Genomic DNA, 18160 nt, shown 5'->3' on the forward strand with positions numbered 1-18160 from the left:
ATTTTTAATGGAATCATATATTTATGAGATGATTGTACAGGCCTCAAGGGGAGATGGTTGTATGGATTTGAGTTCTTTTGGAGCAATAAAAACCCGATCTTCTACCATTTTTCTTGTGTTTTGCTACTATATGGATGTGTATGGATTGGAACATGTGAAAAATTGATATGGTTGGATAGGTATTTTGAAGTATCTTTCATTTTCATTTTATTTGAGGGTTTTATATGTTCATTTGTGTGAGATATTGCAATGTTACTGAGGGTTGTCTGGTTAAGTTTGAAATTTGACTAGTTTGCACTTATGTCCCTCTAACTTCCAACCCAATGGTGGGACCTTGATGTATTTTTGAGGGAAGAAAGTTAGGGGTATATTATTTTATATGGAAGATTTTTAGGGGCAAAAAATTTGGTTTAGTATTTTTTCTTCTAGGCCCTAGGTTGAACATCCTCATGTGTTCAACCCAATTTTTAAGAACTGGTGTAAAACTCCCAAAATTTATATAATGACCTAGGTGAAGGGTGGAATGGATTGTTGGCATGGTGAGGAAGAGTCCCAAGTGGTTGTGCTGATTCTATGAACCCATCTCTTGACATTTTCTTTGGAAAGCCAACCTAATTAGGCCTATTAGGTCTATAAACCTAGTTAGTGTTTGGGTATGCTAGAGTAGGATCAGCCCATGAGACATAGGAATCTTCAAGAGCCTAGAAATGGGTATCTTGAAAGGTTTTTTTTTTGCCACATTTTTTGGGGAGTTTGGGAGTTAACCTTAAAAAGCTAAAAATAGACCTATTAGGATTTCTAGGCGTAGATTTGGGAAATAGGTCTTTTGGTGATGTCAAAACCATAAAAGTGGATGGATCCTAGTGGGTTAGGACTAAGAATGACAAAAAAAGTCTTTGTTTGAACCCTTGAATACATTTTGTCTAATTTTCCATATTTGGTCTAGTTGAGGGCTAGTGTCCCTAAATCCTTATTTTGACCCAAGTTTTCTAAGAGCCCTAGCGAGAGGGTAAGACCTTGGGGAAGTGGAGTCCACTTGGAGAGATAGAGGTCAGAATTTGGTAGAGGCTAGTAATCATGCTTTGCATCTTGCAATGGGTTGGGTGCTGCTAGGCACTTAAGAAGGTTTTGGTGGATTGAGGTTGTATACTCTGCATCATTTAGTAGTGTCTCTTTTCCTCAAATGATGCTTTACACAATTTATTCCAAAGTGTCCAAATTCTCCACAATAATGACATCTACACTAGGTGTTGTAGTCCCAACCAAATATTTCTTTCACAATTTTCTCTACTGGATTCAATACCTTGGTTTTGCATTCAAATGACTTCTGTCCATGTTTCTTACATTTGTGACATTTTCCTTCAAATCTTGGTTTCTATTTGCATTCATTAGCCTTATGACCATGCTAATTGCAATTGTAGCATTTTCCATTAAATTTTTCTTTTCAATTGCTCCAACATTTGTTTGATGTATGACTTGTCTTACCATAGTTACTACCAGTAGGTCTTTGGTTCTTTTGAGCTCCTTAGTTGGATGATTCTCCTTCTTCTATATATTCAATTCCTTCTTTTCCTTTTTTTCTATAAAGATTTTTCTCATTTAATTGATTCATGTCTTCTTGTGATTTCATCATTATTTCACTGATTTATCTCTTAGAGTTTAGATCATTCCATAATATTTCATTGATTTTCCTTTTAGAATTTAGATCATTCCTCATTCTTTCATTTTCAAATCTTAGGCTTATGATCTCCTCATTTACACTGGAGAGCTAATCGACAAGGTTTGCTTGCTGAAGGAACTAGTTTTGGATTTCATTGTTCCTTCCATATATCTCTTCTTTTATCTTATTTTTCTATTCCATGACTTCACATAACATTAATACCTAAATTTCTTGCTCTCTTTTAAGTTTTCTTATCTCTTCTTGTAGGGAACTATTCTTTTCTAGGAGTTCTTTGATTGCTTCATTGGCTTCTTCTAAATTGCTTGAATGAAGGTCTTCAATTATTTCTTCAATGTAGAGATGATCATTCATTTGAATTGCAATTTCTTTTCTTCTTTTTGGGGATTGAGAGAGTTGCTCCTTTGCTTTCTTGAGTTGGGCAATGGCCATTTCAAAATCTAGCTTCTCATTGTCAATAGCTTTGTCAAGTCTAAATATCTCCATGGCTTTGATCTTTGCTCAAGTTGTTAAGCTTTCTCCTGAGAACCACAATGCTTTGATACCAATTATTGGAAATATTTAAGAATATGCTAAGTTACTAAGAGGGGAGGGGTGAATCAGTAACTTCTAAAACTTCAACAATTCCAACTCTTAATCTAATAATCCAATTAGCATATAATCCATACATATAATCTAATCTAATTGAATGCATAAGAAACTAAAAACATGAAAACATTAATAACATTGTGACACAAAGATTTGGTGACCTAGAAACCTTCCAAATAGAAAGTAAAACTGGGGTGGGGATGATACCCACAAATTTTAGTACTACGGTATAAAGTTAGCCTATTAAAGCTTACATTGATCACTTCTAATGATCTGCCCTATTAGGAGCAATAAGGATTGCTAGATCCACCTTGTGAAAGGATTTATAAACATGCAATTAAGTATGCACTCAGTAAAGAGATTTTAAAAAGACTATTAGGTCTACCTTGTTAAAGGATTTGACTAATCCACTTGTTAGGATGAAATAGTAGATGATCCTTAATTTGCAACTTGGTTTGCTAAATGAGATTCCTTTATGTGCTAATCACCTTGCTATGATAGATATGACTTTACTGCTCCTTATACTATTGTAGCCTTTGTAATTTTCTCTCTTTACTTTTCTCTGAATAAATTCTCAGTCCTTACTTCCTTACACTTAGATATGATATAGTTCATGACATATATACCAATCCAATTACATAAATGACAAAGTCGGCAATAATACAAGTTACCACAAATATTACAAAGTTGGCCCACATGAAGACACTCAAGTTTTGAAGACTGACTTAGTGAGGTTGTGATACTTGGCATCCACTATTAATGTTCAAAATTGTTGTGCACTTGGTGGACATAGGACCTTGGTCCATACTAATCACTTCCAAGTAGTCTTGAACTCAGTTTGTATTGATGACTCAGTAGATACTATGAAACTCATCATATATACTAAGTCTCTTGAATATGACTCAATAAAAACTATCACTTTAAAGCTTGGTATAAATTGAGTCTCTTGGTTAAAACTAAGTAACTTGGTTAACATTGGACTCACATCACATACACTGCAAACTCAGTGAAAACTGTACAGCTCGTCTTGTACTGGTAAACTTGGCATGAACTAAGATGCACAGTTTACACTTCTAGTCTTCACTATAACTCTGACTGCTTGGTAACCACTTAGATTTTTCCAAAGAACTCAGTAGCAACTATAGAACTTGGTGACAAAAAAAAACTTGGCAAACACTGACAGTTGTACAATAAGCTCAGTAGCTATATACAATTTGAATAAGTGTGTGTCACTAATAACAAACTTGATTGATATGCCAACACTCTTTATATCCTCTAGCACTTAGTTTTTGATGTAGTGCAAGGAAAGAGTATCCCAGAAGGAGATGTCCTAGTCCCCAACTATACAACCACATAGTGGAAACACAACAGTAAGAAATAACAATGAAAGATTTGATACCAAGTTACAATTCTTGATTCATAGATATATAACTGATTACATGCAATATGCTTAGTTGTACGACCTTCCAAGTTAGGGCCAAATAAAAATAGCAATTAAAAAATACAATTAGTTCTATAAGATCCAAAAATATCCAACTTACAACCAATCTTAGCTAGTCCAGATATACAACTAGATAAGAACACCAAAAATAATCCACACTTGTACCCACAGGTACACTAAGAGATCCTCTAGTTCCTTAGCCACAACTCTAGCTCCTCAAATTTGTATCTATCCTTCATTCCCTCCCAAAAATAAATATGAATAAAAGACTCCAAGAGACCCCTACTTATACCAATCTAAGCCACAAGTCAATCCAAAAAAAAAATTAAATACAAATACATAAATTAAATGCTACATGTCATTATATAACAACAATTAAATGTCTAGAAATCAATATCCAAGTAAAATTGTGATATCTCCTAGCTCTAATTGAATTAGAATTCATGATTCAAAAAGTAGGTAGAAATATAGGCTCTCTAAAATTCCTTAAATGTGTAAAGGATAATTCCTCAATGAAAAGTGCGCATCCATCCTAAAAGTCACACACAACAAACTATCGTGCAAAATTTCTAGAAATCGATACTCTAGAAGAATAGCCATATCTCCCAACCTATAATGATTTAGAAATTTCACCCTTAACTAGAGATATTAATTTAGGTCCTCTTCAATCCATAAAGTGTACAATATCTTATTCATTAAGAATAAGTAGTTATTTAACCTGTAACATGTACCCAGAAACTAGAAAAACACAGTTTCAGTAGCAAGGTTCAAACAACTCAAACTTCAACTTAATCCATCCAATCTCAATGAAATCATGAGGAAAGGTTTCCTAATATGTCTCCAACACATCCATAACCATGAAAACATAACTCCACCAAAATCCAAGCTCGATTCTCCTCAACACTTGATCAAAATCCCTCCAAACATGCAGGATTGTAAGAAAGCCTAGGATGCTCCTGCATCAATTTTTCTTCTTCTTTTCTTCTCTAAGCTTCTGTTTCTTAGCTCTCTTCTTCATTAGGTCACCTAGGGTATCCATTTGATCAAGGGTGAGGGTAGAGATATGGACTAATTTTTAATAACTATTTCCTCATCCAAATTAATTACTTCCTCTTCTTTACCATTTTCCTTTAGAATGGTAGAAATAATTTGTTTTTCCTTATCTAAGACTTCAATACTCGGTTGAGATTGGTTCTCAAATATTATTGTAATAGCTATGGATACTCTTGTAATAGAAACAATTTTAGAAATTTATGTACTAGCAAGAAATGTGGAAACAACACTAATAATAGGAATACCTTGCTGTTGTTTGATCAAGCCTAATGATGGAGGAACTTGCTACTTGTCAGATGAAGTGTTGGGCACCTTAGTCAATGTAAAACTTAGCAAAATAGATCTGAAGCTTGGTATAGCAATGATACCCACAACCAACTTAGTAGAAGCTTTCTCTAAGCTTGATTTCACTAAGGCTTTGCTCAAAGAGTGAGGAAATGAAGCCATCACCGCTATTGTAATTTTCTCTACATCTATTTCCTTAATGCTTTGTATCTCTGGTAGGCTTCCTCTGGTAGCTCCATGTTCTTCCTCTTCATCATCTAGATTGACATAATCTAATTTATCATCTTTTATTTCTACTTCTTCTTCCCCATCTTCATCATCCTTGTCATCAACATGTACCACAAAGTCACTAGGTTGATACAATTGATAGATGTTCTTCCATGTAGTTATATTTGCCTTCACCACATATTCAATGTCCTTAAGCAATATCATGCAAGTGTTTAACTTGAGAGTGAAATTCTTCTCATTTTTCTTCAAGGATTCCTTTGCCTCCTTATTGTTGAGACTTAACATGAGTTTCCTCAAAGTTTGTTCAAACGTGTCCTTGGTAGTTTTCTTTGTACTTTCCCATCTAGGTGTGATTGCTTTAATAATTCATTAGGAATTTTTTGAGCAAGATCATCTAGTGATTATTTCCATTTACCTAGCTCAGTCATAACAAAATCCTCAATCTACCTTTTCTCTTCCTCATTCCTTATCTCATATTTGAGAAATTTGAAACGAGTGATGCCAGTTTCGTCTTCCATTTTTTTCAATTTTTCTTGAAGAGTAGGTGTAGATCTCTTGAAGATAACTTTCTTAGCTTTATCTTCACCTAAATTTAACTTCTTCCCACACTTGGCTTCCATTCTTGTGAATACAATAGAGGAGGACTTGGAAGATTTGGTTATAATAACACTACCTTTCTTCTTGAGAGGCTCTTCTTCCCTAGAATTCGCTTCCTTTGCTTCATCTTCTTCATCATCATCTTTTGCATCATCACCTTTTCTCTCGGTAAGAATTAGAGGAGAAATTTCCTTCTTTGTGCTTTTTAGTAGCTTCTCTACTCATTTCCTTCCTTTATTCACTACTTGAGGTAGCTTGATCTCAAGCTCAATTCTTTCCTTTGCCTCATCATATATTCTGAAATAGGTGGCTTTTGGATCCACAAGCGTATTCAGAAAAGCCTCTATAATATTGTTTGTATCATCAATGTTAACCTCATACTCTAGAGGCTTAACCCATGCCACTCAAGATCTGACTTCCTGAATGTATACCTTGTGATAGTCAACCACAAAATAAATATCATCCTTGTAATCTTCTACAAGATTATTAGGGATCCTAAATCTATTTTACATATTTTCTTTGAATGTTTCAAAATAGTTATCCATGATGTTATCAAAATTCTCACCCACTTCTGCTATATACTCATTGGTTTAATATAAAATAGGAGCATCCTTCCTCCATACTACAACACCATTTTAAGGAAAAAAAAATTGAATGTAAAAGAATAGACATGTCAAAAGAGATCCAAACTTACATAGATTATTCTTTGATACTTTGATTCTCTCCATGTTCTTGTTGAACTAATTCAACAACTTGGCAAGGTCAAAGTATAGATTATTCTTCACTACCTTGTATGCAAGATCGACAACTTCACATGACACCCTATTTAACCAACTAGACTTGTAGATTTTGTGTGCAATTACATGTATTCCAAACATTAGCTCCATGTTTTTTATTCCATTAAGCTTCATGCCTCTTTAATCCCACTTGATAAAAGTCTTCTTGGTTAGTTCTTCCTGACCTAGGGTTTTGGTTGTCTTGGCTTTATTTAGCATTGATAGACTAGTGATTCTATAAATAATTTTATTTGTAATATAAATGGGTTGATCCAACCATAACTTCCCATTGTTTACATGGCTTAGAATAAGTCTTATCCATTTTACTTGAAAATACTTTTGAAAATGCAAAATGTGGGTCAAATACTTGGTTTCCAAATGTTGATGCTCAAGTTTTAAAACACCACCCACACACAATTCCTTCAATGCCTCATTCATCTCTAGGGTTTCAAATTATTGAATAGAATAGTGCTAAAATGAATGGATATCATGCATGAGTAATACTTTAAGAACAATTTGAGACTATGTACCAGCTAGGTCAACTGTCTCTACAATCGTTGGACTCAACTTGAAATTAGGTGCCTTGCACTTGACTCAATGAACTAGCATTTTTGAACCTTTCTTTTCATTTCTATGAGAGGATTACATGCTTAGTAGGGTTTGTGAAAATGTGATAAATCTTCTACAATAAATACTCAAATCACTCAGGGGCTCTATATTTTCTCTTCACAAATAGCTCTAGAAATTCACTATGAAATAATGCATTTGATTTCTTACTTTTAACAATTTTCCTCTCTTTGATTACCATTGATGCTTCATACTCAGATAGAATCGATGAAAGGATATCCTCCACTCAGTTTATCTTTTAATGCTCAGGAGACATTCATAGATTACTAGAGCCATCATCACTTAGTATCTTCATCCAAAGTAATATGCAACCTAGCCTTCCTCGATAAGGTCTTGCAACTTGACCTAGCTCGACAATGTCTTGAATTTCCATTATGCTTGGTGATCCTTGTGCATCTTGATTGCTGATTTTGATCCTTCTACTTGCTAGCTAGAATAGATTTTAGATAACTTCTTTTGAATCACATTTCCAGTGATCTCCATAGGGAACTAAGTTAAAATGATTGACCCACCCAACTCATTGACTTGGGTTTCATAAACTTCATGAATTTGATTTGCATTCTCTAGAGATTTAGGTATCCATTGCTGCCTTATAATTTTTTTTGATATTATCAGCTTTAGCTTTATTTTCATCTTCAATTCTACTCATGTTCATACAATTCTTGGCAAGGTGTCCAAGTTCTGTATAAATAAAACATTTTTTTGTTGTATCTCTTTTCCTCATGTGATGTTTCACACAGTTTTCTCCAATGTGTCCAAATTCACCATTGTAGTGACATCTACACCACATGTTGTAATCTCATTCAAATATTATTTTTACAATTTGTTCTGCTGGGTTTTAGTTCTTGATTTTGCACTTTGAAGATTTGTGTCCTTGTTTCTTACAATTGTGACATTTACCTTCAAACTTTGGTTTCTCTTTAAATTCACTTGCTTTATGACCATGCTTATTGCAACTACAACACTTTCGATTTAATTTTGCTTTACCATTACTCTAAAATTTATTTGGTGTATCACCTATCTTACCATAATGATTGCAATTAGGTCTTTTATTCTTTTGATCTCCTTGTTGAATGATTCATCTTCTTCTGTATATCTTATTCTAGATTTTACTTTGTGTCACTTTTCTCATTCAATTGATTCATGCTTTCCTAAGATTTCATCATTCTTTCATAGGTTTTCTTTTCAATATTGAGATCATATGTAGTTTTTCATTCTCTGATCTTAGATTCATAAGATCTTCATTTGCATTGGTGAGTTGATTAATAAAGCCTACTTGCTAAATAGATAGTTGCTAAATTTCATTGCTATTTTATTCTATCACTTCTTTAGCTTTGTCTTTTTCTTCCGTGACTTCACATAGTCTGATTGGTTGGATTTATTTCTCTCTCTTCAACTTTCTGACTTCTTCTTGAATATTTGAATTCTTCTTTAATAGGTCTTTGATTGCTTAATCAACTTCATCTAAATTTCTTTTTGGACATATGTCTTCCATTCTTTCTTTAGTATAGAGATTGTCATTCATTTCCACTACAAGATCTTTCCTTATTTTCAATGATTAAGAGAGTTTATCCTTTTCTTTCTTGAGTTTTCCAATGGCCAATTCCAAATACAATTTTTCATTTCCAATAGCCTTATCTATCTTGCATACCTCCATTGTCTCTGATATTTTTCTCAACCTATTAAACTTTTGATGTGAGAACTAAAAGAGATCTGATACCAATTGCTGTAAATATAAGGTAGACAAGGTTACTAAGAGGGGAGGATGAATCAAGAACCAACATTTTATTATTATCTTACTTCACCAATTAATCATCCATATAATATTTAGATCTAATTTCATGCATGAAAGGTATTGAAAGAAATAAAACATTAATAACGCTTTGAAACAAGATATGGTGACCCAAAAACCTTCCAAATAGAAAGTAAAACTAGGGTGGGGATGATACCCACAAGCTTTAGTATTGCAGCATAAAGTTAATCTGTTAAGACTTATAATTGATCACTTCTAGTGATTTAACTTGTTAGGAGCAATAAGGACAATGAGGTCCACCTTGTTAAAGGATTTACAAACATATAATGAAGGATGCACTCAGTTAAGAGATTGAGTAAAAGACTGTTAAGTCTACCCTATTAAAGGATTTGATTGATGCACCTATTAGGATGAGCCAGTAGCTAATCTCTAATATGCAACTCTAATTTGTTGAATGAGATTCTTTGAATTACAATGATCACTTGACTGAGATAGATAAATCTCTATTGTCCCTTATACTACTTGTAGCCTTCTTTGATTTTCACTCCTACTCATCATATTCTTCTTCATATAATTATTTAGATATCATACAATAAATTACATTTATATCAATCCAAATCATAACTTACTGGTGTGTGCTACAATACCAATTTCATCATAATTCACAAAGTTGGCACAACTACTATAACTCAATTTTTTAAGATAAACTTGGCAATGTTCTAATACTTGGAAAACATTGTCAACACTTGGCAATATTTGGCACTTAGTTCAACTTTAAGCCTAATCCATACTAATCACTTCTAAGTAGCTCAAACTTAGCTAGCACTATGTGACTTGGTGAACATTGAGAAACTTGATAGCTTATGAATCACTCGATTAGCACTGCATGGCTTGGACAACACTAGATTCATATTGTTAACACTATGATCTTAGTAGATACTATATAACTTGGTTAACACTATGATCTTCTTCATTTCCACTAAATAGCTTAGTAGCCTCTCCTACTCTCATTTTGTACTATACATTGTTTATGAAGCTTAGTAAACACTATGTAGCTTGGCAAGCATTGCAAACTAACTCAGGTGCTTGATAGATATTGTATTTTGACTACTTGGCTTGGAAACAATTAAATCACTTGGTTAACATTGCAAACTAAATGATAGTTCAATAGCAATTTTAGAGCTTGGTAGCAATGTAACCATTTGACTAAGTGTTGAGTCACTAGTAGAAAAATTGACCTTGATGTCAATAGGTGGTTCTTATCAAATTTCTATTAAGTGCCATTGTCTCAACTCTAATTTTTTTCTATGTTCAAATATAGGTTTTCTTTAATTTCATTCTACAAATAAGTGTTAGTCTCATAAAATAATTCTTGCTCAATATTTTATTCAAATGGTAGTCCTTGGATTAGTCTCTTCATCATAATTTTAATCAAGTATCCTTTCTCAATTTCTAAACTTTTCATCAACTCTCATATTTTTTCTCTCAACAATAGTCTTAGTTCTTGATTAAAACTTCTATATGCATTACTTTTCAATGAATATCTAAGAAACATACCTTCATCACTTCTTGAATAAATTTTTTTAATATCATCATCTCTTTTAATGTAATATTTACTTTCAAAGATTCTAAAATACTTCATAGAAGGTGTATGTCCAAACCAAAGTTCATAAGGTTTCATATGAGTGCCTTGTCTGATTTGTACACTTTTCATAGTGTATATTGTTGTATTCATTACTTCTCTCCAAAAGGTATAAGATATATTGTTTTCAAGAATAATTTCTCTTGCTACCTCTATTACTATTTTGTTTCTCCTTTCTACTATCCCATTATGTTAAGGTGTCTTAGGGGCTGAAAGCTATCTCTTTATACCATTATCTTCACAAAAACTATTAAACTCATTTAAATTCTCCTCCTCCATCATATCTCAAAAATCTAATCTTCAAACTAGATTCACTCTCAATTCTACTCTTAAATATCTTGAATTTCTTAAAAGCTTCATATTTTTCTCTAAGAAATGTAACCCACATCATTCTAGTGAAATCATCAACAAGAATCATAAAATTCCTCTCACCATAGAATGTTGTTTTCTTTATAGGACCACTAGAATGTGTGTGCACAATCTACAACTTCATGTTCATCTTAGATTGGTTTTGACAACTGAGTGTCTATACACTTAAGTCATTTACTCAGTTCATGCTAAATAAGTAACATATGCCAAGCACAACATATAAGTTAGAGCATACTGAGTAAATAGTGAGTTTCGAGTCACTCAAGTGCCAAGTAGATAGTATGTGCTGAGTGATTCAGAAGCTGAGTAGGCAGTACATGTCAAGTTATTCAGATGTTGAGTGATAGTATTGAGGTCATAGTTGATGTTGAGCATTAGGGACTTTAGGTGTCATGTAACAAAATTTTGTCATAGTTGTTTGTATTGGCACAAAATACTATAAGAACCATTTTTGGGCTGACTTAAGGATTGAATTATGATATTTTATTAATAAGGATGAATCTTAAGTGGGACTTCCTATATATTACATTCACCCAATTAGGTAAATGGAAGGTTTAAGTGGCAATATGAATGAATCATAGTTGTTGATTCATAACTAACCCTAACTCACTTAGGTCTTTTTAAGGAGGAAAAACCCTGAACTTATTATAAGTGAAAAGGGAATGAATGAATGATCAAGGAGGGTTTTACATGTGCAAACTAGGACATTTATGGTGATTAAGGTATTATGATCTAAATTGCATTGCAGAATCAATTAAAGGAGAATAGAGGAAGGAAATAGTGAACAATAGAGATACATATGATCAAGAAGGATCAAGCATACATTAGTATAGAGGTGATCTATCATCAAGCTATAGAGTGCTAATCGTAGGATCATTGTTGAGATATTTTAACATGTGAATCAATTAAATATCTTAATAGAGTTGTCCTAACAGGCTCTATTGAAATCCTCTAACAAGGTACCTACTTAATTATGATTTTAAGTCCTTTAATTAGGCACACTTCTAACAAGTTGTTCAATTACTTTAATAGGGTAAAACCTAACAATCTTTGTAAGCTTTTAACAAGATAGACCTTTCATAGGGTAAATCATGTTTCATGGTCAAACATTGTAACCTTTATTGGATAAACTTTATTACTACAATAGTGAAGATTTTTGGATGTCATCCCCACCCTAGTTTTAACTTCTTATTGGAGGGTTTTTAGGTAATCATATCTTGTGTCATATATGTGTGAATGCTTACTTATTTACATGCTTTAGATGTATATGCTTTACATGGTATTTCATTCTACTTATTGAATATATGAGATGGATGCATGGTGAATATTTTTATGGGTCAAAGTTTAAAGCACTAATTCAGCCCCCCAAGAGTTTACCTTTCATATTGTAATTCCAACACTTTTCTAAAGTACTAAATTTCTTGCTTGGAAATGAACTTTTCTTCTATTTCGCCATTACAGATTCCTTACATACCATGTTAGTAGGCTTTACAATCTTAGGTAAATCTCTAACTAAAAAATATAGTATTGACCTTCATAGTGTTATCAAACTTGATATGTCAAAATCTCTTATTCCATAACTAACTATCATCCACCTTAGCAACTAAATGTGTCATTTTAGTAGGATTCAATTGAAATACATTACCTCTTACCCTTGTACCAGTTCCAATCAATGTATCATCTTTTTCTTTGATAATGCAACTCTTCTCTATGAACTACAACAAATATTCCTTGTCCACTAGCTATCCAACACTCCAAATATTATGTTTTAGACCATCCACAAAATAAACATCATCAGTGTTAGTAAATCCATAAAATGTAATAGGTCCATTTACTTTTATATGATAGGTTGAATTATTTCTAACTCTAACTACTCCTCTATCATAACTATTGAATTCAACATAATTATTCAAATCTCAAGTCATGTGATGGGAACAATGTCTACTAGCAATAATATAATCAAGTTTTTTCTTTTCAACTTGTGACACTACTTTTTTTTTCTCTAACTTCATATTTTTGAGGATTTATTCCTTAATAGAAACAAATCATCATCACTTTCACTTAATAGTTATTCCACTTTTGCATTTAGCTCATCCTCATCAATAAAAGGACAATTGTAAGGCATTCTTGATTTATAAGGCTTTGCAGTCTTTCTTACTGGCTCAAGAAATTTAGAAGAATAATGACCATATCCATTAAAAGTGTAATATTTAAATATTTTGTTACATTTAGGTTCTCTCTTCATAAGAAGGGAAATTCATTCCTCAATCTTCTTTTCTTCTTTAACTTTTGTTCAGTTGCTACTTGCGTAATCTCCACTTGTACAAGCACTCCTTGTTGACACATGTTGAATACTTAATGCACTGAAAGTAGTTTCTTTTGGGACTCAAAATCAAAGCCCCAATTTTGAGTACCTTTGAAATTACAGGCCCTAAAAATGCTTTTTTGTGCATATATACCCGACTATCCATTTGAAGCCCATGATGTGTTTAATGCTTCTAGAACCTTTCATTTAATGTGTCTTTGTTTTCCATGATGATAAATTGACATTCTGAGCTATTCCATGATGTACCATTTTGAGCATTTGTCAATTCTGCATTTTTTCTTAAGTGTTAAATAGTGACAGGAGGCTGTGTTTGCAATTGAATATCTCACACCCAATTATGTTTCATGACTTTCCACTTTGGGAGTGTTTTTTTTCCATACCATAGAGCATAAGTTTTATATTTTAAGTCATTTTGAATCCATTTGACTAGGTTTTGAATCCCTCAAAGTTGGTTGTTTATTGATGTCAAGCTGATGCACTTTGTTCTGAATTTTGGGAAGCCCTGTTTGACTTGTTATAATTTTGACCCAGTTAACCAAAATGCTGAAATTCCTTTTGCATTACATTTTAGAGGTTAAATACTTGCTACGTTTCAACTTTGAGCTTATGAAAAATCCATTTGATCAGTTTTCAAATACGATTCCAATCACAATTTTTAACCTTTTACAGGTGTCAAGAAAAGCAGATTGATCAGTATCCATGTTCGTGATGTTATATCTCAAAATCCATGATACATGAGATTCTATGGATGGTACCACTACATTTTCCTCTAAAAATACTTAAACTGTACCAATTTTCAAATCATAATGAATCCGTTTGCACGCTTTCCCAAGTCCATTCCATTTGCAAAAATTGCTTTTTTGTCATTGTTTCCAATTTGCAAATTTGAGTAGCCTACTTTGACCAACTGCCAAATGCGTCCCGTTATTCATCATGAGCCCAAATCCTAGATTTATACTCACCTTGTGAAAGTGAACCAATGCCCTAGTTTTCATGCCCCCAAGTGTCAGTTTACCTAGTTTTCAAAGCCAAATCTGAATGAGATTTATGGTTTTTTGACATGTTTTCTTGCAAGCAATTCTGAGAGGGCAACTTTGATAGTCAATATCTTTTGACTAAGAATTCTTCATGAGATGAGATTTGACAAGGTAAGAGCATATAGAACAAAGAATTAGTATTATTGATCTTAGAGCCTGGTCAGGTGTTTTTGTTAGTTTTTAAAGTCAGTCAAAGGACCTCTTGACGCAAAATTGATAGTTTGCAAAAAGATGTAAAATGAGCTTCCAATTCACTTTCAGTGGTTGAATTTTTTTTGAATTAGTGCCAAAGGGTGAATGAGTTAGCTTTGTAGTTCAATTGTTTGGAAACAATTTTTTTTTAGCCGGACCCACTTTAGGGTTTGACTAATTCTATCAGATTGATAAGATATCAGGATTTGAATTGTTTTAAAATGGATAAAATGAGAGGTTTATAGTGAATCAAGTTGTTAATGAAAAATAATTTATTGGCATTTTTCAAATTAATTCCATAATAGATACGCTCAGTAGAAATTGAAATGCTTGTGAATTTTCATGTGGGTGTTTCTATTGCATTTACTACAAGGTCAAGAGGGGCTTCATTGTTAGACATTTGGGAGAAGGATTTGAGTGTATCTCCTGCACCATCAACAAACACATTTTTTGGATAGAAAGAGAAAGAATATAAATCTACTCACCACTCAATGCATTCAGAGTGCAAATGAAAAAATACAAATGAAAATAGCTTGGAAAAGGGTTTGAGCATGTCTTGAGTAGGTTGGAGAGAAACACATAGCCAAAAAAGGAAAGGAGAAGAGCATAAATCTTTCTCCCATTCCATGAGCCCAAAGTCCCAATCAAAAGGTTATAAGGAAAGGATTCTTGATGATGGTCTGATCTTGTCACCATTGAAGAGGACAACAGAGAGTAGGGAACTAAACAAAAGGGGTGTGAATAAAGTAGAGAGACATGCTAAAGAAGGAAATATATTCTCATGTGCTCAAAGAAGAACATAGAGCTCCACATGAAAATAAAAAATAATTTAAATATGTTTTAATAGGCCATCATAATACATTTTGGTTGACTAGGTTTGAGTGACCATATTTAGATAAAAGATACAATGTGGAAGCAGGGTATGATTGTGACAAGTGGTCAAATCAATTTTGCAAGAGCTAAGGAAAATATTAAAAGTGTGAGTCTGGATGGATGGGATCTATACTAGGATTACATATGGAGAGTTAAATGTGATGGTGGAAAGATCTGGTAGCCAGAAGGTGACCAATACAAATAAAGGCCTCATGTTGCACTGTTCTAAGTTCTATGAACAACCTTCTAATGTATCAAAAAGGCCTCCCTAGCATTGAAAACTTAGATCTAGTTAAGAATGTTAAGAGTGAAGACCCTAATGTAGAACCTAAGCTTCATGATTCACTTATCGAAGGTTGTGATTATGTTTTGTTGCCATAGAACATGTGGAAATAGTCTCTTAAATATAGTAGCGGGAGAACATGTAAGTCAAGGAGAGCAACCTGTGGCATGAAGGAATGAAGATACAAGAAATGACTATGTTTTTAAGAGGACTTGCAAAATAAAAGGAGTAGAGATTGAAAATTTGCATAGGATGTTAAAGAGAATGAACCAAATTTAACCTCTTCTTAGAATTGCAAATCCTAAAAAAAGAGGAGAACAACTATGAAAAAGGGAGCCTTACACAAAAGGGATGAGCTTCAATGTCCAAGAAAGAAGCCATTTCAAGGCCAAGAAAATAGCCTACATAGCACAAGAAGAATGTGTCCCCCTAGGAGCTCCCACATTGTAACCCATAAACTTTTGATAACCTTGAGCCATTGACATGGCAAAAAATAGAAAACTAAACGGTATCAACTTTTAGGATCTTAGAAAGAACATCTTTGAAGTGAATGAGCTATATGAGTGGAAGCAAGGAGCAAAAAGGGACATCATTAAGGCAAGTCATCAAACAAGAAGGAATCATGACAACATATGTAGAACCAACAACTGACACCAACTTCTGCTTGGATGTCATTTCCAAAGCTTTTCAACGTTATTGAAAAATTCTTATCTTCATCAAGTATCAGTTTAATGAAAAAGAAAAGTTTACCATGACATGAAAGGAAGAATATGGGGGTTGCCTAGACAAAATCTATAGACCCAAGAGAAGATGAAGCTCACATAAAAGGGGAAAGGAACTATTTGCAGAATATAAATAGGGCTCAAGGAGACCCACATTTTTGAAGAAGTTGAGGACTGCCATAGTCGATAAACGTGCTCACAATGAGTAGGAACTCATGCATTAGCCATAGGCCATCAAAGAAAGATCAAGAACAAATGAAAAACTATTTATCCAACATTTGTTGGGTTATTGATTGTTCAAGTCTTTAAATACAACAACACTCATAGTGTAAGTTGTCTTTGAGACAATGGATTTTGAAAAGCCAAGGCTTGCTTGTTGGACTCAACCCTGATGATGAAGCCAAACAGAAGCATACATGACAACTTTTAAATGGGCACACAAAATGGTCATGCTAACATCATCACCAAAAAAGTTTCAAAATCTGGCAAGGCGCTATGTTGCCACCAAAAAATAGTAAGGTTTTCCAGTAGTGACATAGTGACTTGATAGAAAACCATGGAAATCTGGTGCGAGAGTTATGAGTGACTTAACAATGATGTGGTAATGTCAGGATGAATTAGATAATGACAAGTGGTAGCCAAGTAGTGTGTGCAGTGATGAGATGATGATGTGGCGATGACTAGACCAACTACAAGGTGCCACATGGAATAGATTTCAAGGAAGGCTATGATGTGGCAAATAGATATCTCTAATGCATAGGATGGTGACATGTGGGGCATTTTATGGCTATCACCATGTTGCCAAAGTAAAGATGCATGTTGGTTAACATAGTGACATGGCGACCGAATCAAAGATTGACATGTGGCACTAATATGGTAGTGAGGTGGATGAGTATGACAATGACACATGGTAAAGGCTTATAAGGTCGTACACTTCCCAAGGTGCTAACATGGCAATAAGATGACACATGTCACAAGATCACTATGTCACTGATGACATGGTGAAATACTGACTTGGATAGTGACATAGCTACCGATGATGTAGCATGATGATATGGCATGTTGACATGGAAAAACAAAGGGCAAATTAGATGGTGCCACATGGCACCCAGTTGGAGGGGTCAGATAGCTATGCAAGAAAAGAGCCAATCACATGATGACATGTGTCACCAATGGTCAAAGCAAGTTTGACCTAGATAGAAAAATGACAAAGATTTCAAAGGGGCATAAACTTCAATATTTTATTATTTTTTCCTTATGGGTCTAATTTTAAATAAATTTTGAATTTACCATATAGTTCAAACTTTATAAAAGATTATTTTTTTTTGTAAATATGTTGTATGAAGCCTAGCAGGAGCTGATTTTTCAAATCAAGATTCAAGGGGTTTTTGATACGCCAATATAGTGATATTATATATCATCAAAACTAGGAGAAGACAAAATTTTTGGTTATGGAGTTTTCTTTTGCACATGGATTCATTGGTTTGAGTTATAGGCAGAAATGAAAAATTTAGGGCCTTCTCAATGAAATGAGCTAAAATTGAAAATGCAGTTACAGGATTGGTAAAAATGGTAAGAATGCAGTTGGGGTGGATTTTTATCACTTTTATTCAGTTTATACCAAAAATTTTACTGACATTTCATGAGGTTTTCAAATTTTGGGCAAACATAATGGTTTTCATCATTGAAT

Source organism: Cupressus sempervirens, chromosome 2 (genome assembly GCF_028749045.1).
Source record: "Cupressus sempervirens isolate cs-2001-9-10 chromosome 2, ASM2874904v1, whole genome shotgun sequence".
Lineage (NCBI taxonomy): Eukaryota > Viridiplantae > Streptophyta > Pinopsida > Cupressales > Cupressaceae > Cupressus > Cupressus sempervirens.